Source organism: Caretta caretta, chromosome 7 (assembly GCF_965140235.1).
Source record: "Caretta caretta isolate rCarCar2 chromosome 7, rCarCar1.hap1, whole genome shotgun sequence".
NCBI classification, from domain to species: domain Eukaryota; kingdom Metazoa; phylum Chordata; order Testudines; family Cheloniidae; genus Caretta; species Caretta caretta.
This window is the reverse complement of record NC_134212.1, coordinates 35,802,716-35,826,536: the sequence shown is the minus strand read 5'-3', so window position 1 is coordinate 35,826,536 and position 23,821 is coordinate 35,802,716. Positions and strand designations below refer to the sequence as shown.

General features: G+C 44.1%; 1 protein-coding gene across 6 annotated transcripts in view; it reads left to right on the top strand.

The window, feature by feature from the left end:
- Positions 1-23,821, top strand: part of FBLN2 (fibulin 2) — a 190,902-nt gene that overhangs the window by 13,026 nt on the left and 154,055 nt on the right. Inside the window, exon 1 of one of the 6 annotated variants that reach the window (XM_048858462.2) lies at positions 4,510-4,632. The exons of 4 other annotated variants lie outside the window; for them this stretch is intronic. The gene's annotated coding sequence lies outside the window, so the exon portion shown is untranslated. Of the gene's footprint in view, positions 1-4,509; positions 4,633-23,821 lie in introns of those variants that run through there. One more of the 6 variants, XM_048858463.2, reaches the window with a different exon arrangement.

Here is a 23,821-nt window from a genome sequence, read left to right as displayed (position 1 = left end):
AATGGGACTTTCCTTAAAGATTTATTTATTTGCATTGCAGTAGTGCCTGGAGGCCCCAGCCCAATTGTACCAGGCACTGAACAAACATCGAACACAAAAAGATGGTCCCTGTCCCAAAGATCTTATAAAGTGAGACAATGAGGGGATACAGCAAACAGAGTGGGGAGAACAAGATAAGAATGAGGCAATTAAGGTCAGTGTGATAAGCAGCGGTCACAGCACACTAGACACCAGACTGTTGTCAAGTCGTTGGGCCTAATGTAGGGATCAGAGCAGAGGTGGGATTTGAAGGAGGACTATATAGTGGCTTTGTGGATTTTTATTGAGAACTCCTCTCAGGCATGAGGAATGGCATGAGATGGAGCCTTGAAGGTGTGTATTTGGGGAAATTTGACAAATAGGCAATGAAGACTGGCATCATTGGCAGGATGGAGGATGATAGTCAGTGTCCCCATTGGGAATGGAAAATGGATAGGTCCATGAAGGGCCTCACAAGTCGCTTGTTTGATGGTGTGTTAACTCCAATATGATGGCCAAGTTCCAAGTATGGGTCATAGTGTGTTGGCGTGATATGGACCAAGGCAATTACTTTCCAACTACATTTTTCTGGCACTTTCAGCTCATTGTGTTTTTGTTTTTTACTTCTGTGAAATTAGTTAAATAGCTGCTGATTTTCACCCAAGAACTGACTTCATTTTGGAGAATCCCTAAGTATCTCTTAGTTACTCACAGAGTTAATGTGAAAATTCATTAGTTGTTCATACACTGCTTTGAGGTTGTTAGATGAGAGGTACTACAGAAGTACAAGGTATGAATCATAATTTCACCAAATTCTAGCCTGGCTCAAATGGCTAATAAAATTAAGCATTTTTGAATTCTTAAGTGTGAGTTTTCTAGATAGTCTGATCACCATCCTATCTCATGCTCAACAGCTTATTGATTTAAACTCTGTCCTGGAACTACAGCAAAAATGTAACCTGAGGTTAGCAGGGAACAAGCTGTAAGGTCTTCACCGTGTCTGAACTTGGCTCTTAATGCTGTAGGCCAGCAAAAGTCCCCAGGGAGTTGTACTCACAAATACCAAGTCTGAAATTGGCTCTAAGAATCTATTTAGACTTTCAGCCATTCAGAGCAGGGATCACGTCTATTTCAGTTTGTCGAGTGCTTAGAATGGTGGGTCCTGATCCTGACTGGGGCCTTCAGGCAATATCAAGATGTATATAAATAATCATGATAAATGTATTTAATCCCCTCTGCTGCCAGAAGAGAAGTGTGCTCCAGCAACAGTATAATAGAGAACCGCTATGTAAATGAATGGTAAAGGAAGATGTACCTGGTATGTGCAACAGTGAAGGGGAGTATTGTGCCATTAACATTGTCTAGCACAGAAGAAATTAAATCCTTTCTGTGTCAGAGAGGATGTGGCTCTCCAAGTAAACCGTGAACTCCTTGACACTGGGGCACTCCACAGTTTAGGTTATTGGTTACAAAATCTGGATCCTTCTAGAGCACTGAGACACAGAGCAATCCAGTGGCTAAAAGTGATTATTGTGTGATGGCTGCTTGGCAATTTGAGACATATACTGGTGGCTTCAGTTAAGTTCTTAAACAAGCATTTACATCACAGAAATCATTGATTTCCTTGCGCCTTGCTGGTCTCTTCTAAGCAAGACTGAGGCATGTTGGTAGAGTAGCAAGTTGCTTTTCCTGAAATGTAGATTAAAAATGGACTTTTGTTTTTAGAGATGTCTATTTGTAATTATTCCTAAGCACTGAAATCCCTCTGTCTGCTCCTTTTTTGTTGTTGTTGCTTTGTAGCGTATAATTATTATGACTGAGCAAGATAAGAATTCTTGAATGGTAATATAACTTTTAAATCCATTATGAAGGGTTTCTACAATTGAGGTTTTATTAAAAAAAAAAAATTGTTCCAGTTAAGCTCACACAACTGTTTCTGAACAGCACAAATAAGCTGGTTAATTAATCAACTGGAGGATCTCCAGTCACACAGAACTAGTGCCTTCACTTTAGAACAAATTGGTTTCTCCCAGTAGGCAAAAGTATGTGGATCTGGGCAGAAGGGAAGTGAGTTCATATGTTACTTATATGGAGCTTCAAAATATCTTATAAAAAGCAGGTGTTACCACCAAGGTCCATTAAAAAATTAATGACAAAAAAATTAAAAGTAAGCAAATCCCTTGTCATAAATTGCTTTGCTTTGCACTTTTCTGACCAAGAGTTATTGTTCTCAGAGTGTTTGTATTTCCTGTTTGTTCTGTTGCCTTGATGTCTCAGATTCTCCTTCCTCCATGATTCCTAACTGTTGCTCTCCTTTAATCTTGTGTTGCAGCTGTTCCTTGGTGAGCATTTCAAAGATGATATAGCTTTCTCTCCATGTCTCATGATCTTAGCCTGGCTGGGAAGCAAATGGAAGCCTCCACCCCTTTGCTCATGAATTATTGCCAGATAGGGTTGTATCCTCTTTGCTTTGCTTGTGTAATTTACTTGAAAATGTATGAGCAATTGGGGAGTGGCAGGGTCCAAGTGATATTGACAGTGGATTACTTTACATGCTGTTTTCTTGCAAAAGTCTGTCTGGAGCAACGAGATCATCTGTTTCTAGTTCTTACTCTTTTCAGGAAATCTAGATTATGTATCTAAAAGCACAGCGGCATCAAATGAGCATTTTTCTTAAAATTATATGGGCTTTAGGTGTGTGCTGATTATGACCATCGTTGTTGGTGGGATTAGATGGCAAGGAGGAGTTATTCTGGAGTACCAGTTTTACCGATCTGCTGTTCCTACTTTGTGCCCCACGGGCAATGTGAAGCAGCCATCAATCCAGTTCATCTGACCAGTTAAATTGGGTTTCGGACTCCTTTACATTGCTGGAGTGGAACAAAACTACTGGAACATAGCAGTGAATGTGGTCCCAGATTTTTAATGTAAAGAGACAAAAGGATGTCTTACGACTGTATCCTCCCACTCAGTGACAAAGCGGTAAGCGAATGCATCAACATGGAGTTTTCTAGAGACACTGAAGAGGGGTAAAGCTACTGCACAGCATGCTCCCACTTTCCCTCCTGCGTACTTGGTGGTGGTACCAGGGGATAAACAATGTGTGATTTGCAACATCTGTCATTTGTGGCTGGGATAGTCCCAGGCACCACCTTCTTCGTTTAGATGGGGCTGATGAAGCAGGTTTTTTTCCTTGAGCCATTTCTCATGTAGTTCTTCCCTCCTCATCGTTGCCTATATACTGAGGTATGCTATCTTCCCAATGTATATAGGTGTACCTATATACCGAGGTATGGCCTCACCCTTAAAGAGGTACATGGTCAGAAAGAGCTACTTCCACCTCTCCGTAATGCTGCTCTACTGGCACTGAATCATTTATACTTGATTTTTGACTATTTCAATACAAAGAGAATCAAATACAAAAAAGAAATGTAATAGAAAAATGTCAACAGCCAGCAGAAGGTGACCCGATTTCTCAGCTAGAATGTTGCCAGCGTTTGAGGAGTCCATTGGCAGTATGGCTCCATTTTGCTTTTACTTCCAAAATGCACAGGCTTTTGGTCAACTGATGCAAAAGGAATTACAGTGCCACCGAAGGGCTAAGGGTGCTGTTGGAGTCAAAAGGCCAAAGATCACTATTGAGGGTGAAATTATCACTGTCTTTACGTTGGCAACCCGGCGGCTTGCACTCCAGGCATTCAGATAGTTCAAAAGCCTAAGATAGAACACTGGGTGTGGAGGTGGGAGGGGAGATGTGCTGTGCTTCCTCCCCTGCACACACCACCAAAGAGTGCTTTTGGGCGCACACTGCACTGGGCAGCACTGGGAAGAGCGCTGCTGCCTTGCTCAGCATGCTCCATCCAGCGTCCACAGGCATCACGCTTCCAGCACTGGGGCACTCCTGCTCTGGTGTAACCAACTTGTCAGTGTGTGTTGGATGTTTTCCTGTCTGTCCCATACGCAATGGACGTGAGTCTGTTTAAGCTCCCTCCTATAGAGCCTAGATTTTTATCTCAAGCTGTAAAGGCTTGTGCTGGTAACTTAGGGTCCCCAGTTCAGTCCTTGGTGTTGGCCAAGTTGATAATTGTCACATTTACTCTCCCCTGGAGCAATAAGTTAGCTGCTAATAAGGGTTAGTTTCTTCCAGACTGATCCTGCAAGTCCCTGTATGTGGACCTCCTAGAGAAGTCAGTGGGAGTTTTGCATATGGCAGGATTGAAGAATCAGGCCCTGGGGAAGTTTTATATTCAAATGATTGTAGTTAGTCGTAATATCGGTTTCTGACTTCGAGATGCCAAATGAAAGTCTAAACTGCCAGATACAAAAGTCCTGCCTTTCATTATACCTGGATTGACAGGACAGAGAACAGTCCTTTGAAACTCTAAGCTGTTTCCTTACACATCACAGGGGGTAAGAAGTGAATTAACCATATCATAGGCACATGGTACTTCCCTGCTCAGATTACACCACAAAATCTGGGCAGTTCCTAGGACAGAGCTGGGAAAGGGAACTTGTGAGTGTAAGAAACACTTGGAAACAGAGCACTAGTAACATGACTGCAGACAAAAGGTTATAGGAAAATTTAACTGCATCTACAGTCCTGCACATCTACAGGTTAGCAGAAATCATGGTTAACTAGATGCTTGTAGTGAATTTATTGTGACTGGTATGAAATAACTTGGCTTTAAGCTTTAGTTTTGCTTTATGTTATCTGTTTTGCTTGTAGTAGAGATTATACCTTACTGTGTTATCCCTTAACTTTGTACTGACTTTGTTCTCCAAATTTACTTTCTAAATGTTAATCACAGTTTTAAAGCTCTTGTTAAATGTCCTCTGTTTGCTTGATACAGTAAAGACTTCAGCAGACTTAGAAGTGTTTACTATGTGTTCTTTTAGCAGTGTATTAACTACAAGCTATGGCTGCACTGCACATGAACAAAGCTCTTTGCAGTAGAGTTTTCTGCAAAATACTTCATAAACAAAATGTGTGTGGTTTGTATTTTAGTCAGAACTCAAGTGAGCTATTTTTTTCCGTTCCTCACAAGTGAATGTCTCAGAAAAACAATTATTTCTAACACTGCTTCTGGCCTTTTTGACTGTGAATTCTGAGAGGATTTTATCTCACATACTGAAGTGGAAATTAAGTTTGTTTTTGTTTAATGCAAGTCAAGAAGTAGTCATGATTCAGTGTGACAGGCTGAATGTAAGCCATATGAGCTGAGCTATATAAGCATAAAGGATGATTGTACTGCAGAATACCTCCAAGTAATTTTAGATTTTTGACACATTTACCACTTCACAAGTTGTGTTTTTCTCTCCTCCACGCTCCCCCCCACCCGCCCCCAGAACCAAGTATCTGATGTGATGAAAAATGTCTGTATTTTTTGTGGGAATAGTAAGTGTTTGGTTAAATTTTCTCTGCTACAATGAATTTCTCATAGGAACATGGAATTTTCTCTGAAATATAATGGGAATGGAGTAATCCAATAGTATATGTACTTGTCCTGCTTTACTTAAAAATGACTTTATAGAAACCTTGAAGTGACTCAACCTCTGATACTAATAGTTATCACTAGATCAGGCTATTAGCTGGTGATCTGTCAGTAGTTTCCTTGACTAGCTTTTTTACATGCAGTGATATAATACATGGCAGTCTTTGGTTGTTGAGGATTACATTTTCACTGTGGCATGTGGAACGTAGCTCACTCCACTCTCATTAATGCCCCTAACTGGAGTTTGCATGTTCATCGAGATCACTGTTTGTCCCTAGGAATCCTGCAACATGAGTCAGATTTCCATAACTAAACTTACTTTTTGGTGGGTGTGTTTTTTGTTTTTGTTTTCGTTTTTTTTTAAAGGGTCATCTATTTTTTTCTTCTTTTGATATTTCTTCTGTCTTTGTATAATGTATCACTGTTGTATAGATGGCAAATGAAAGGCAGTTTTAATTCTAACTCGAAATATTTGGGTTAGTAACAGAATTGCTGATTTAATCCTATTACTGGTAAATCTCTGTATCTCCTAACATTTGTGAAGGTAGCTGATCATTTTGCAACCTAAACAGTTCAGCAATGGATACAAGTTAAGGTCCATTTCTGAATTACAGGCTAGTGCTTTCTTTCAGATGTTGTGAATGGTGTGTTCTGATATTTAGTGTGTGTGTGTGTGTGTATAAAACGGGGTGTGTGAAATTAATATAACAAGTAGCGTACATTAGAATGTAGTAAAAAAAAAAATTGATCAGCTTAATCTACAGGGCCAAATTCTGCTCTGTTACAATAGGGTGACTTTGTCAGAGGAGTTACTCTAGATAAACACCAAGGTATATATGAGAGCTGAACTTGGTCCAATAAATCTGTGCCAGTGGAGTGGGATAGTGTAAATCCCACTGGAGTTAGTGGAAAGCCTTTCCATTGACTTTGATGGCAACAGGGTCAAGCCCATTATGACGGAAGATGGTCCAGATCATGGTGTATTTTTGCTGCTTAACGTTGTGTGTTAATACATATTGGATACTATTTGTTTTTTAAGGAAAATGCCAGTAAAATGTCTATTGTTAGGCTCCAAAGTATCCTTACTCCACTTTCACAATAAACTAGCCAATATATACTCTGAATATATGGAATGTTAAATAATTTCTGGCATTAGTGTGCCCTTGCAGGAAGAACAGATGGTACATTAAACAAGTTTTGCTATGGGATAAAATGTTCCAGGTCTCTGACAGATCGTATCCATCTGTAAGGAAGAAACAGGATTTGTGTAAAGTAAACAGGGTAGATTCAAACGATTTGAAATTCGCCTCAGAAGGCAAAACAGGTTTTGTGCACTGCTGTGGTGGAAGCACATTGCTGTATTTGACCAGGTGACACGTATTATTTGTGCTACCATAGCATCTAGGAGCCCTAACTATGGGCAAGGATCTCACTGTGCTAGGTCCTGTACAAACACAGAACAAAAAGATGGTCCCTGGTCCCAGGTGCTATTTATGTTCTTCAGAATGGGGTGTCGTCATTTTAAACATAAGTGCATTTTTGTCAGGTGGATCCCAAATGGGTGTGTTTTTAAGAAATGGAAGACTAGGACATGGAAGATGGTGCTCAGCCTGTAACAACATAGTTCCTAGAAAATAAGAACAGCTGTATTTATTATCAAATAGGTATTAAGGGGCCGTGGTCCTCTTTGGCCATAAAAGCATGTGGGAGAGGGAAGTATCAGTCCTCGCAGCCACGCAGCTATTTTTGACCAGAAGGTGGGACTAACATCAGAAGAGAGGGCTTGGGCAATAGGTTGAGTGGAAGGAGGAGAGTTGCATAAATGAGGGCAGTTTCTGATGGTCTCAGTCTGTCCATGCTCCTACCGCTTGCCCCTGGGATAGTGCCCCTGGTCCTTCCTCCCCTGCAGTATGAGTATAGCTTTTTGTCACTGCCCCACCAACTACCTTCCACAGACCCTCCACAGTTTGGGAAAAGCTTAGGATGGGGAACTAACATTGAGAGGCTGTTCTTCTATAACCCTTTTTGGTACTGTAACTTAAACGGCCTTCGGAGGGGCATGTACTTTGTAGGATGCCCTAGATTTCCCACCCTTCCCTCAACTTATGCCTCTCTGGCTGAACAGAGCAGGACATCTACATTGGAGCCCCCGAAGGGCTAGATGGGGGCATAGTTGTAGGGCTGCTGTGTGGCTGCTTTTCCTCTCCTTGTACCCCAATTACATTCCATGTACATTGGTCTCCCTCTTACCTACTGAGCTGTGGGGAGCATAAGTCCCAAAAAAGAATATGGTGGTTCCTGATCTTATGGTTTCCATGACTGAAGTATCCTTATAATAACCCTGTGAAGTAGGGAAGTACTGCTGTCCCCATGTTGCATATGGGGACTGAGGTGCAGAAAGACCGAGTTGCTCAAGGTTACACAGAAAGTCTCTGGTGGCACAGGGAATTGAATCTTGAATCTCCTGAATCTTGAGCTATTGCCCTTCACTACTGGACCATCCTTCTTCCCTTTCTGATATCTCTACCCAATTCAGGACTGACCTGGATTTTCAGACGCACCTCTGAGTATGTCTACACTGCAGCTGGGAGCATGCTTCCCAGCCCGGGTAGAACAAGATGCTCTATCTCTGCTTACGCTAGTGCACAAAAAGTAGCAGTGTGATGGTTGCAGGACAGGTAATGGAATGGGCTAGCCACCCAAGCGTGGACCCATGGGGTCTGGGCAGGCTGGTGCTGCGACATCCACACTGCTATTTTTAGCACACTAGCGTGAGCAAGCTCATGTAAGTCTTTCTACCTGGGCTGGGAGGCATGCTCCCAGCTGCAGGTTCAACAATCCACTTCACTGAGTGCTGATCTAGTGGACAGCCAACACTTCTTGGGTGGTTGAGGGCACTTGGTTTGGGGTTTATTCCTCAAATGGCGGGTAGGTACAATGGCACAACTTTGTCACCACAATTTTTCCCTTAAACCTGCTGTGTTTCCAGAGCCAGAGTGTGTTCTAGAATCACAGGACTGGAAGGGACCTGGAGAGGTCATCTAGTCCAGTCCCCTGCACTCATGGCAGGACTAAAGATTATCTAGACCATCCCTGACAGGTGTTTGTCTAACCCCGCTCTTAAAAATCTCCAGTGATGGAGATTCCACAACTTCCCTGAGCATGTCTGTGTCCACAGTTTGGTCCAGTGTATCATCCTCTCTGTACTTGGATTATTTAAGGTCACAATGTCTAAACTCTTGTCTCAGTTAGTTGTTTTTTAGATATGATTGTGGAAAGAATGTATGTTTCATGTTCATTTAAAGTTTTGTAAACCTCCTTTCTCCCCTCCTCCCCCCTTGAACATTGTGCCCACTGGATCTGAACCTGTGGCTGCACTACATAAGTGTGAAAAATCTTGTGGGGTAGGGGAGGGAACCAGAGGGTGTGGCTCAGTAGCAGAAGGGTTGTGCACAGGGGTGTCCCTTCCTACTGGCAGATTTTAGGAGATCTTCCAGTTTAGGTGGCTGGAGGGCAAATCTTGCCTCTTCAGTGGGGAAAATTCCAGGGAAATTGCAAGCTGAAAAGGCAGGGGACACACAGAATTTAACTATAATGTCCTGAGGTGGCATTTCTGTGACCTAATGAAAGATGCATTTTAGCCATAATCACTCAGGTTTATTTCTATCGAGATCTGACTCTGTTTCCCATCCAACTGCATTTTTCTTTTTTAATAGATAGGGCAATTTCTCTCTCCAGGGACTCCAGCACATAATTTATTTCTGTCATATTCGTTTTATTTCCTCTATAGTCTGGTTCAGCATCACTATGTGGAATTAGTGTGGATGCACTGTATATTAGTTCTTTCTTGTTTTCTTGTATTAATGGTTTATTTTCTCTTCCTTAATTCCTCTTATGTTTATAATTTTCTTTTACTGGAAAATAGAAGGAAAGCAACCTCTGATCAAAGGGAAAAAACACTGTCAAAAAGTTTGAACATTTTATATGGAGACTATCAAATTCAAACAATTTGCCTTCACTAGTCCATAGCATGCTTGGAGTATTGTTAATTTTAATGAAAATCAGCCTTAATTTACTATATGGCTTATTCGTTCAACAAAAACAAGATGTGGACAAAGAGAAAGGAGCATTCTCGTTATTTAGCTACATATATTCCTCCATAAAGTAAAATATTTATTGAAATGATCTTTTTCATTTGAGGTTAGTGGGAGTCAGTCTGTATATATATTTACAGAAGGAGTAAAGCTTTGAAGTATCTAATTATCATGGCAAGATCTAAGATTCTGGCTCTGCACCAGCATCTGTATTTGGCCTAGTATAAAAAGAGAAGGTTTTTATTACATTTTTTCCAAAAAATTCCATAAAACCCAACTATTTTTATTTAGTTTATCTTAGGTCCGTTCCTTCACTCACCTTTCTTCTTCGAGTGATTGCTCATGCGTATTCCACAATCCCAGAGCACTGCACCGGTCTCCTCGCCCTGCCCGGAGGAAGTGATTGCGGCCCCGACCTCTCTGCACCGCAGGAGGACTTCAGGGCCCACCAAGAGCTCTTAAAGAGAGTGGCACCAAGCCTCCATCTCCAAGCAGAGGAGATGGAGGAGCCCTCAGACTCCCTGTTTAATGTGTTGTCCCCGTCAGCACCGGGCAGGGTGGCCTTGCCTCTCCATGAAGGGCTGGCTAACATTTGAAATGCCCTGTGGCAAACACCCGCCTTTATAGAGAAGGGGGCCAATGAGGCCGAACGCAAGTACTTTGTACCCACTGAAGAGTACCTGTATACCCACCTGGTGCCCAACTCCCTGGTGGTCGAGTCGGTCAACCACAGGAAATGGCAGGGTCAGCCAGCCCTGACCCCAAAGAACAAAGACTTTCGGAGACTGGACTCTTTCAGAAGAAAAATTTATTCGTCTTCGATCTTCCAGTTACAAGTGGCAAACCATCAGGCTCTCCTGGGTCGGTATGAATTCAATCTGTGGGGCTCCCTGTCCAAGTTTGAGGCCTCCCTCCAGGAGCATGATAGGAAGGAGTTCAGGGCACTAGTGAAGGAAGGGGCAGCGGCCGCTAGGGCGTCCCTGCAGGCAGCATCAGATGCTGCAGACACAGCCGCATGATCAATTGCCTCCATGGTGTCCATGAAACAGGCGTCATGGCTCCTGCTCTCTGGGCTGTCCAGTGAGGTGCAGTCTTCCATGCAGGATCTCCCGTTTGGGAAGGCTCTGTTTGTGGAGGAAACAGATTCAAGGCTGCATGGCATGAAAGACTCCTGCACGACCCTCCAGACTCTGGGCCTCTATGTCCCTGCTCCGGCAAAACCTAAGTTCAAGCCGCAGCAGACTCCCACTCAGGCCACCCTCCCGAAGTATGAGGTCGCCCGTAAGAAGCAGCTGGACTATAAGAGACGCCCTCAGAGGCAGTCTCAGCCTGCCCTCCAGTCTGGGCCCTCCAAGGGCAATCAGGCAGGGAAAAGGCATTTTTGACGGGATGCTTGGGGGCACCCTGCCAATCCTCACCAGGGATCCACCCCCAATAAAGCTACCCTTCTCCAACTGGTTGTGTGCTTTCCTCCTGGAATGGTCGCGGCTAACCTCGGACCGATGGGTCCTCAACACCATCTCCCGTGGTTACCCCACCCAGTTTACTTCCTCCCCACCTAACCATCCCCTACCCCCATCCTTCTTGGGGGACCTCTCACACAAAGCTCTGCTCAAGCAGGAGGTGGGGCGGCTCCCAGGACTAGGAGTGTTAGAGGCGGTGCCCAAGGAGTTCATGGGCAAAAGGTATTACTCCCGTTATTTTCTTATCCTGAAGGCCAAAGGGGGGCTCAGGCCCATCCTGGACCTGCAAGGTCTGAACCAGTACATGGTGAAACTCAAGTTCTGCATGGTCTCCCTGGCCTCCATCATCCCCTCCCTGGATCCTGGGGACTGGTACGCTGCCCTCGATCTACAGAACATCCACATATTCGAGGGGCACAGGCGTTTCCTCTGTTTTGTGGTGGGACAGAATCATTACCAATTCACGGTACTCCTGTTTGGTCTGTCCACTGCCCCCAGGGTGTTTACAAAATGCATGTAAGTGATAGCGGCCTACCTCAGATGGTGCAGGGTCCAGATATTTCCCTATCTGGATGATTGGCTTCTCAAGGGCACCTCCCAGTCGCAGGTGAGGGATCTCGTGGCGCTCCTCCTGTCCATGTGCACCGTCTTGGGCCTGTTGGTAAACAACACCAAGTCCACGTTATTCCGGGTCCAATGCATAGAATTTATTTGGGCGCTCCTGGATGCAGTGTTATCAGACAGATTCAAGATCCTGAAAGGTCTCATCGACTCGGTCACATGGTTCCTGGTGACAACAGCCAAGGTTTGCCTGCAACTCTTGGGTCACATGTCAGTGTGCACATATGTGGTCCATCATGCCAGATCCAGGATGAGGCCCCTCAGTGGTTGGCCCTGAAGTTCTCCCAGGCCCTGGACAGGATGGACAAGGTCCTCACCATGCTGGACTCTGTGATCACCTCCCTACAGTGGTAGTCCGCCCAAACAACATGCTCCAAGGGGTCCCATTCAGGGACAGGGCCCCGTCATTGGACCTGGTGTCCGATGCATTGGATGTGCATTGGGGGGCCCATGTGGGGAACTTTCAGACCCAAGGCCTGTGGTTGGCTCAAGATTTGACCCTACATATAAACGTCAAGGAGCTCAGGGCGGTGCAGTTGGCGTGCATGGCCTTCCGCTCGCACCTGGAGGGCAAGGTAGTCAGGGTCCTCATGGACAACACAGCCTCAATGTTCTATATCAACAGGCAAGGTGGGGCCCGATCCTCTACCCTTTGCCACGAAGCCCTCAGGCTGTGGAATTTCTGTATAGCCCACAACATCCACCTGAAGGCCTTCCACCTGGAATGAGAGGGCAGATCGCTCGAGCAGGGACTTTTCCTCGCAACATGAGTGGTTCCCTTAACTCGGAAGTGGCCCACCAGCTCTTCCGAAGGTGGGGAACTCCCCAGGTGGACCTATTCGCGACTCAGCAAAACCGGTGATACCCCCAGTTCTGCTCCAGGGGGGACCTGGGGAGGGGCGGTATCTCCGATGCCTTTCTCCTGTCCTGGTCAGGCTGGCTTTTCTACACCTTTCCCCATTCTCTCTAATCAGCAGGGTCCTGGAGAAAATAAAGACGGACAAGGCCCGGGTCTTCTTGATTGCTCCGGCGTGGCCCAGGCAGCATTGGTATGGGACCCTCACAGGCCTGGCAGCAGACCAGTTCTCTCAGGACCAGGGCCGCCTCCTCCATCCCAACCTAGCAGCGTTTCACCTCACAGCGTGGCTGCTCAGTGGTTAGGCGGAGAGGAAAGGACGTGCTCAGAGCAGGTTCAGCGCGTCCTCCTCAAAAGTAGACGGCCCTCCACTCGCCACGCTTATTTGGCGAAGTGGTCCCGGTTCTCTAGGTGGGTGGTGGACCAGGGTGTCTCCCTGGTGGCCACCCTGATCCAGCTTATCCTTGATTACCTCCTCCACCTGAGGGTTCAGGGCCTGGCGCCCTTATCAGTCAAGGTGCACCTGGCAGCCATATCAGCCTTCAATCGGCCGGTGCAAAGGCACATGGTATTTTCCCATGCTATGACTGGCCGGTTCCTTAAGGGTTTGGACCGTCTTTTTCCGTATTCTAGACCCCTGGTCCCACAGTGGGACCTAAGCCGCCTTTCATAAGGACAAGGTCCAGCTTTGCTCACACCCAGCGTTCCTCCCGAAGGTGGTCTCCGCCTACCACATGGGTCAGGACATTTTTCTACCGGTCCTCTGCCCCAAACCTCACGTGTCCAGTGAGGAGCGCCATCTCCACATGCTTGATGTGTGGCAGGCTCTGGCTTTCTACCTCAAGTGGACCAAGCTGTTCAGAAAGTCCTTGCAACTGTTCGCCGCCTTGGCTGAACAAGCGAGGGACCAGCCGATTTCCACTCAGAGGCTTTCCAATCGGATCACTTTGTGCATCCGCTTCTGCTATGAGCTGGCGGGTGTCCACCCATCACCCATTGTGAGGGCACACTTGACTCGGGTGTAGGCCTCGTCGGTTGCCTTCGTGTCCCACATCCCCATCCAGGACATTTGTAGGGCCGCTACGTGGTCTTTGGTTCACACGTTCACCTCGCACTATGTGATCGTCCCCTAAACCAGAGATGACACCGGGTTCGGCATGGCTGTCCTCTGTCCTGGGAACTTGTGAACTCCTGCCCACCTCCAACAGATATAGCTTGGAATCACCTGTTGTGGAATACACATGAGTAATCACTCGAAGAAGAAAAGACAGTTACCTTTCCGTAACTGGTGTTCTTCGAGATGTGTTGTTCATGTCCATTCCACATCCTGCTCTCCTTCCCCTCTGTCGGAGTTGTCTGGCAAGAAGGCACTGAGGGTGGGGGGAGCATGCAGCATCCCTTATACTGTGCCAGGCAGGTGCCACTCCAGGGGTCGCAGGGGCGCTCCCCCCCTACGGATACTGCTAGGGGAAAAACTTCCGGCACTGGTGCATGCGACGAGCACGCACACCTATTGTGGAATAGACATGAGCAACACATCTCAAAGAACACCAGTTATGGGAAAGGTAACTGTCTTGTTCATACTGTGCTGGGAAACTCAGGCAGAATAGCATTATGCTAGTGTATAAGAACCAGAAAGTGAAAGTCAACAGTAAAAATAAGGGGGGGGGAAGGGTGGGAGAGAATCAAGTTTACTTGTGAAAGGCAAAAAGTAAATAGACCCTTCCTTTACTGTTCTCTAATTCTGACTTTTGATGATCTTGGTGTTATGTGAGCAATTTAAGAAAAAAGATAAAATAAATGGCTATCTTAACACTGCCTTTTGATTATGAATTTTAAGTTTGTTACAAACTTGGGGTCAGATCTGAGGACACTTACTACTTGGCTTAAGATTCTGATTCAGGAAAGTATCCCCATTCAGGACAGCCCTTATCCACATGGTTTAAGGCCCACTGAAGTCAATGGGACTTAAGCATGTGCTTAAAGTTAAACATGTGCTGTGTGGTGTTCTGACTAGGGAAGGACATAAGCACGTGATAGATCTTGATTTTAGTAAGACTTTAGCACTGCCCCATGACATTCTCATAAGCAAAGTAACGAAATGTGGTCTAGAGGAAATTGCTGTAAGGTGGGTGTGACAGAATACAACCCTGTGTTCACACCCTAGACACTATTGTAATAATTTTTGTACAAGGCATGTCTTGTATGGTATAATTTGAAAACTCATAATTTGCTAGTCAGTATTATCCTGATAAAATATGTATGGCAACGTTGTATGTAAAGTTATAAGAGTTCCCTGTATGATGTTATTAACACATGTTCCAAACTCCACAGCCCTGCCCAAATAGAAGCTAGGTCTGTCCTAAACAAAGGTATGCCTGCTCTGCTTAATTTGTATTTAAGCAGTAAACAGAGTCTTCAAGCAGGAAGGGAAGACAAAGGAAGTTCAAACAGGTGAAAAATCCAGCAGAAAATATCCTTCCACATAGACTCTTTGACACCTAGTGCCCAGCTGGAAATGGTTTTCAAGAGTGGGACTGAAACTATAAAAAGGAGGGAAAAACCCCACAAGGCACCCCCTCCCTCTCCCAGCCTGTTGCATTCACTGCCCTTGAAGAGAAAAAGGAAATAATCCTTGGGACTTTGAAGGAGGGGCCCAGACTGAGGGAGTTTGGTCAGTAGGACTGCTAAAAGCAGGTGGTGAAAAACTTGGCTTGAATCTGATATAGGTTGTTAAATTAGGCATTAGTAAATGTTTTTTATCTTCATTTTTCTTGTAACCATTTCTGAGTTTTATGCCTCCTTATTTGTACTCACTTAAAATCTATCTCTTGGTAGTTAAAACTTGTTTTACTATTTTATCTAATCCAGTGTGTTTAAATTGAAGTGTCTGAATAACTATTTGAGATATTCCCTTTAAGGGCTAATAGACTTAAAATATTTTGTACTGTTCAGGAGGGGGCTGGGCCATACAGGACATACATTTCTGGAGGAAAATCTCAGTGTGGGGGTGTGTTGGGTTACACTCTGGCTCTCACCAGCCTTGGTTATACTTGGTGACCCCAAGCATGGCTGGCAGTCTGCAGTCAGACACAGACATTCAGGGTGTGGCTGGCTTACATGCTGGAAGGCTGTTTGTTTGTGAGCAGCCCAGTTGGGAGTTACTTCAGCAAAGCATTGTAAGGCACCCAAAATTGTAGGGTGGGGTGACACAACTGCTCATTAGACTGGATTGTACCCTGGTATGTTACAGTGGGTGCACAACTGGTTGACAGGCCATACTCTAAGTGTAGTTATCAATGGCTCACTGTCAAACTGGAGGGATATATCTTTAGGGTTCCCACTGGTGTCTGTCCTAGGTCTGGTACTAGTGCATATTTTCATTAATAACTTGGATGGTGGAGTAGAGAGTATGCTTATAACACTTGCAGGTGACACCACGCTGGGAGGGGTTGCAAGCACTTTGGAAGACAGGATTAGAATTCAAAATAATCTTGTTGATTTCAGATCAGTTCTCCAGTTTGTCACGATGAAATTCAATAAAGACAGGTACAAAGTGCTACACTTGTGCATTTGATTTTTCCTTCCTAACTATAAAATGGGGAATAGCTGGCTAGGCAGTAGTACTGCTGAAGAAGATCTGGGGGTATAGTGGATTGCAAATTGAATATGAGCTAACAATTTCTATGCAGTTGCAAAAAATATAAACAGGAGTGTCATATGTAAGACACAGATCGTAATTGTCCTTGCTCTACTCAGCACTGTTGAGACCTCTGCTGGAGAGCTGTGTTCAGTTTGGGCACGATACTTTAAGAAAGATGTGGACAAATTAGAGAATCCAGAGGAGAGCAACAAAAGTAATAAGACTTAGAAACCTGAGCTATGAGGAAAGGTTAAATAATGTGGGCATGTTTAGTCTTGAGAAAAGACTAACTATAAGGGTAGTTTAATCTCTGGAGCAGGCTTCCAAGGGAGGTTGTGCTGTACCCATCACGGGAGGTTTTTAAGAACAGGTTGGACAAACACCTGTCAGGGATGGTCTAGGTATGCTTGGTCCCATCTCAGAATGGGGGGATGGTTTAGATGATCTCTTGAGTCCCTTCTAGCCCTACATTTCTATCATTGTATATGCTTACTTGCTTCCCTGGCCCTAATTCACCAAGGTGCTTAACAACATGACTACCTTTAAGCATGTGAACAGTCCCACTGAAGTCCAATGAGTTCACCTATGCCTGGTAATAGCTGTTAATGAGATCAGACTCTTAGCTTTGTTAGTGTGGTTCACTTGTACTTGTTAATAAACAAACTTCAAAGCAAAATTCCATGCATGATTATAAATCACATATTATTTATGAAAAAGACCACAACAGCTTCATGTGGTAATGAAAAAAATGTAATGTATAACCTGAAAAGGAAACGAGCCTAGATCTTCTAACACCATTCTGGTTTGTAGGGTAAACATGGTACGAAACCGCAAACTCATTATAAAACTTGGAGCCGCATGCATCCAAGGGCAGAATTTGTCCATAAATATTGAAGATGAGAACAAACCCTATATTTGTAATTACTGTGTGTTAGTAGCTGATGCTGAATAACAGACAGGAAAAGACACTGTCCTTGTCCAGAGGAATTAATCATCCAAATTGAGGATACATCTCAGACATTTTGGGCCTTGTCCAAAACCCACTGAGGTCAGTGGAAAGAGTCCAGGAGCCAGGCTTCCGTGCGTGTGAGAAGATGAAGGGGTCACAGATGGTAGTGGTCTTTTCATACATGGAGCAAACATTCCAGAGAGAGTAGAAGAAATGGAGGAGGGACAGGGGGGATAGATATGCGTCAGAGAGTCCAGTGGAACAAAGGTGGTGACAAGGAAGAGTGTGGGAGTTGGAAAGGGTGGGATAAAGGGAGAGCTGGAACTGGGGCAGATGTCACTGGAGATGAGAAGCAGGGAGAGTAGTGTGCATGTGGGTTATGGATTTGTGAGTGTGGGAGACTGAGAAGGGAAGGGGGAGAGGAAAAGACAGATGTGGTGGGAACAGAAGGGGAAGGTTCAAGGGAACAAGAGATGGTGCAAGAGGTTGAAGGAACAGACTATGATGCAGAGAAGGGATGTGGTGAGAGCCATGGGTGATTAATGGCTGCCCATGATTAATAATGGTGATTCACTGGGGAACTCAGTGAGTTGGGCAGTGCAGTAGATTTTGACTGAGATCAATTGGAATGGAACAAGCAGCTAGATTTATACAACTAAGCAGGTGAATGGTCGATAATACAAATCTACAATACATAGAGTAACCTAGATGTAAGGCATACAGCAGGATATTGAGTTCTGAGGGGATAGGGGTGGGAAATGGCTGTTTATCTCCAAATATTAGGGTCTGAGGTAAAAATAATTAGGATATAAATAACATGAAATATTTTCCCATATGAAGTGTTTCCCATATGAAATATTTTCACCTAAAGATGTCAAAGCACTTCACAAAGATCAATGGCCAAGATTTTCAAAATGGACATGTAACTGTGGATGCCACAATTGTGGGTAACTAACTTGAGACATTTTAAAGGGGCCTGGTTTTCAGAGAACAGGTGCTCAGTGTTCTCTGAAAATCAGGACCTCTTAAAGCATTTCAAATCAAACAACTTGAAAATTGTTGCCACTAAAGATTCGTTCCTCCAGCTCTAAAATGGGGCTATTGAGACACAGAGAGGTTAGGGCCCAGATCCTCCAAGGCATTTAGGGAACTAACTGCCATTGATTGATTAAAATGGGAGTTAGGCACCTAAATGCCTTTTGAAGATTTGGGCCTAGATAACTTGCCCATCTTTACCCAACTGATCTATAGCACAGCAGGAAACGGAGAGAGAACTTGTCCCTTGGCCCCATGCTGAATCCATTAGCCCAAGAACAAATTAATTTTCAGCACAGCGAGCCATGTAGCAACTCTTCAACTTCTCTTTGACAGCTTTTGACAATCACTGCAGTTCACTGAAAAATAAATACCAGATAGAAGATGGGGAGGAACTGTGAGAGTAACTTCTAGTAGCTACATCTGGTAATATTGTTTGTGAATGATAGAAATTTAGACGAAATAGCAAGGCTTGCATCTTCTCACATTTCTGTATCCAGCAAACAAAATTAATTCTATTGTCTTTTATGGAAAGCTTGTGTAGGAGCCGTTTTGATTGGTGGATTACATCTGCAGTTGGAGACTGAGTAAGGGGATGATAGATTCAGGCTTCAGTTACAGGGATTTCACTTTTCATTCATGAAGAAAACTGAAGATTTCTTTCCAGCACATTTTATTTTGGCATTAGAACTTTTCAAAGCACTCCACAAATGGTGGGCTTTGATTTCCACTTGTTTAAAGTCAGTGGTAATTAACATTTCTTTGAGAACATTCTAACCAAATGTTCTAGTTTTGTCCTCCATTAAAATAATAATTTTTGCTCTTAGCTAAAAGATGTTAATTAGTGTTTATAATAATCCCGTTGTGGAAGCATTATTGTCACCAGTCTGAGAGGGGGAACAGGTTGTTTGGGTGCAATTGGAGACTCACGAAAGACATGGAAAACTTATAATTAACATAATACATCCTGATAGATCTGTTTCATCTGCTGTGGATAATGCTTTGTCTTCAGTCCTTGTGTACTTGTAGTTTGTTTTCTTGGAGGGGGGGAGGGTTGTGCCTGGGAATAATGAAATAATTTCCTTCCCTCCCTGCCCAGTCTAGTAAACATATTTGGGAGAAGAGACGACAAACTGACTCCTAGATTACGGAGGTTGTGGATGTTAGGTGGCAAGGCTGGGTCATCTTACCCTTTCCATGAGGAAGGGGTGGGTATCAGGACTCTAGCCCATCTTGCCCTTCCTGGTCTGATGTGGATGGCCATGGAGATTTGAGGAGAGAGCTGGAGATGCAAGAGGGTGGAGCAAGGGAGGAGACTATCCAACTTCATCACCTGTGTTGTGCTCAGCTTTCCACGTGGAGAGCCAGAGATTACACAGCTAGGGAGCTCTATAACCTTCCTTTAGAGCCCATCCAGGGTTGCTCTGTGCGATCATAAGGAACAGTCCAGTCGAAGGGAAGGCAGCTCCTACAGAGTCTACACTATCAGTGGGGTCAATAGGCCTCTGATTCTTTGCTGAAGGGAGTCCCCTTTCCACACACAGAAACAGAGATGAGTGAGGTTGGAGAAGGCTCAGTCTGCAAATCTACATCCCCCCCCTGCTTTCTCTCACTAGGGGGAAGACCATGCAGAAAAATCTCCCAGAATGCTCCTCTTCTCTGATACCACTTCTGTGAGCTTTTCTACTGGAAAGCAATCTGGCCATGAGGCTGTTTCTTCCATAATGCCAGCTACTCTTCCCCCTTCCCTTGTAAGAAAAGCCTGTATTGAAATTAGATCACAAAAATCAACCCAGATTACTTCCAGGATCAAGAGAGTACCCGAATCCTAAGAAAATTGCAGTGACTGGCTCTTTTTTTTGAAACCAGTGGAAAAACCTGCCCCATGACGAGCATGCATCCAGTATGTTGTGTGGAGCCAAGAATATCCAGAAAATGAAAACTGCTTAAAAATGCCCTGTAAATAAAGGAAAGACACCAATCATAATGATTGAGAAGAGGGTGCTAGCCCAAACCAGGGAGATGAGGTGAAGAAGGTTGCAAGGCTGGATGGAGAAAGGCTTTGGAAAACTGAACAATTTTGTATGCTATTGCAAATTTGCTCCTGTTAAATGTGCAGAGCTAAAAGTTTAAAATACCATTTATATTGGCACCTAACTTGTTCAGGCAATCGAATAGAGCCCTGCAGCAATCTCTGAAATCTGCATCTGAAAGCTTGGAAACATGCCTTATACCAAATGGAAAGACAGAATAAAGCAACAAGTAAGAGAGCAAGCCAATGTAAAGCACCTCTGGAAGACCCTGGAAAAAGCCAAACAGACAATCAGCTGCCATGTGCAATAGCCAGAAGAATTGGAAGGTGAATTACAACAGACTGTTGATTAGTGGGAAGATATAACAATGTGTGAGAGAGTGGTGAGCTATTAGCTGGTACACAAGTTTGGAATATGCTTCATTTGTCTACATTTATTAAGTCAATGGGAGCCTTGCCTGATAGGGACTGTAGGATTTGGCCTGATCTGTATTACCGGTGGTGGTGGTGGTTGTCATCCTCTTGCAAATTTGTACAGCATTAGATTCACTTTCGTGTGTGTGTGTGCTGCACTAGAGAAATTGTCTAAATTTGTTCATCGTATTTAGTTGTTTTTTCTACAGCCATGGTGCATAATTCTTTTTTTATTAATTAGACTGGGTAGAGGAGGTGGTATTTAGAGCCTCCTGGCTCCCTTCCTTGTACATCCATGTGAAGGGGAAAAGATGTGCCAAATTCTGTTGGAGCAAGTAATGAACAATTGCACCATAGTATACTCTTGACAGAACATATAGCACTTGGTTCCAAGTGGAGCAAGTAGCAGAGGAAGAAAGAGACAAGGGAAATGAAATAAGGCAGAAAAACCTATGGAAATCCTGTGTCCAGTCCATTCTCTGAGGGCCTGATGAACACGATGGGTCTTCAAAACATGTCTTTTAGAGGACTATCTTCATGGCTACCTTCACTGATGTGGCATGATCAGTTCACATGCTACCCTGTTCTTTTTACAGTTTCTGTTGTGTTCCTGTCACGTGCACTAGAAGTTACCAGTGCTATAAGAAGAATTAACGTGCGATAGTATTTATCCCATGTTGTTCAGATTGTTCCTAGGACATCCTCTGATGCCAGGCTCACGGTTGCTGATTCTCTTCTTCCACCTTGCTTCTGCCCCATATCACATCACCATGCAGTACTCATGTCATGTACTTTTGTCTCACTGTAGCAAATCTTCTGATCAGATCAAGCTGACTTTGACTCTGGTCCGGATTCTGATACCATGCTGAATGGTAACTCACTCAATGAATGGTCCCATGGAAGTCAATGAGAGCACTTGTAGAGTAAGGTGCCACTCAGCATGTGTAAGGATATCAGAATCTGGCCCCTAAGCTTTATACCTAACACCCTCACACACTGGGTGTGAGGCCTCTCTTCTTGTAGAGGCGATGGTGGTGGCTCACTATATACTGATGCTATGTCTGTGCCATGCAGGTGATTGGAGAATATGACTTTGGGGCAATAATAAGCAAATGATGGAACAAGAATTGCAGTAGATACTCAGGCAAACTTTCATTGACTTCAGTGGAAGTTTTCTTGAATGAGGACCCAGTCATCCTTTCTTGGGTATTACTCCTTGCAGAGATTCCCTTGAATTCTCCCAGCAGGGACAGAATCCATGCAGCCCCTTGAGAGCATGGCTCTCACAAAAGACTTCATACTAGGGTCTTGCTTGATTGCAGCTCCCTACCTGTCATAACCAACCTCTAAAGGGGGAAGGGTTCCACACTATGGAAAGGAAAGCAGCACAAATTACTGTGAACTCTGTTGCAGTAACTTACACTGTCTTGTCTCAGAAGCCAGCAAAGACCTGCCGGCCCACCTACTCCCAACCCCACAGTGGAAGGGAGATTAGGCTGTGAAGCTGGCTTTCCCCTCTTTCATTGTTCTCCCAGCCAATCCGCAGGTGTAGATTCCCCTCTACTTATGGAACTAAGAAGCTCATGATCTGGTCTGATATTTGTAAGTATGACATATTGCCATGCCCATGTTTTGGCTTTACGCATACAGAAGTTTGCTCCTGGGCATGGCATTCTTAACTCTTAGCCAAGCACGTTCTGGCAGCTGAGAGAGTAGAAAGTTGTCTTTCTTCAGCTGCACTCTCCTACACGTAGCTGAGAAAATATATCAGTTTGCTGCTACAGTTGATTCTTGAAAGCAGCATTTATTCTCTGGAGAACTAGGTTTGAATCCTGTTGAGAAACAGAGTTTTATCTTAGATTCTAGTGGGTGTTTGGTACATTACAAAACCACCATGTAATATGGGAGAAAAACTTTTGTGATTGGCAGTGTATTCCCAGGAGAACCCAAGATTGCAGTCTGCAGGCACACATGTTGCAGATGGACATAGAGGTACATTCACAGAGTTCTGTGTACCTAGCTCTGTTTACTGGAATCTGTCTCTCTCGAAGTATGGAAAGTCATGGAGAAAACCCAAACAAGAAAGAGATTGATGTAGATAAAATAAAACTTACCATGCAGTTAACATGTTACAATGTATTGCAATGGAAATTCAACATTCATCATGAAAATGACAATGTCTAGACAAGTTTGACTGATTTATTTACCTCAATAAACATTAGACTATAGCGGCAAGATTTATTTTGACGCAAATGACTCCTCACTCTTTAGGAGTCCATTGTCAGAATGAAACCAAATTGTGTTGGTTACTTTGGGGACCTAATGCTAATAGAATGGATTCTAACTTGAAGATGAGATGAGCCGAGAGAGACCCACTACTGTAACTGACTTTGAAGCATTTTTGCTTGGGGAGCGGGGCATAAATCTGGGATAGAATACATAGCTGTTCTGCTTCCGTTTTTACCCAGTTGTTAATGATGTTGAAACACTTCCTATATAATCCATGAGGCAGGGAACCCCAGAACTCCGCTGAACAGTCACTTACCGTATTTTCCCCATTCACTTAGCTTATTTTCCCTCAATAAAGTAAAAACTGTTCCAGCAGGACTGCCCAATATAGCTAGAAAGTAACTAGACAGGTTTCCATCTGATGCTTATATTCAGTTTTAAAACAACATGTTCCCTAGTGAATGGAGGTGGTCTCCTGCATCATAGCTCCCCCCATGCTTAGGGTGGTTAGGTTCAAAGCGCCTTAGGAGTACTGTACTGTTGCCATTTTAAATGCTTTCATCTAAGTATTTTTCAAAGAGTAAGTTTTAATTAGCACTGTAGTAATTTAATTGCTACGGGGGAAATTCTGAAAACTTGCATGCCACAGTCCATGAGATCACTGCTGCTTTTTCTCTCAAATTTCTGATGGAGAGAGTGAATAGAAACTCTTTGTATGCCAGCTGAAGGAAGAGAGAGGGAAGGAGACAAAGACTTGAATGTATCAGAGGAAGTTTGGAGATTGAGAGGGGAACAAAGGATGAGCACCACAAAGGACTTTAGAAGTGCAAAATCCCAAACCACTTCCTACATGAACAGGGGTACAAGCAGCTGTGTCCTGGCCAAATTGAATAACTTAATTTTGCCTACCAAAATTTTTTCCTATATTGTCCAATCCTTCTGCCATTCTTACTTAGGCAAAACTCTGGAAAATTT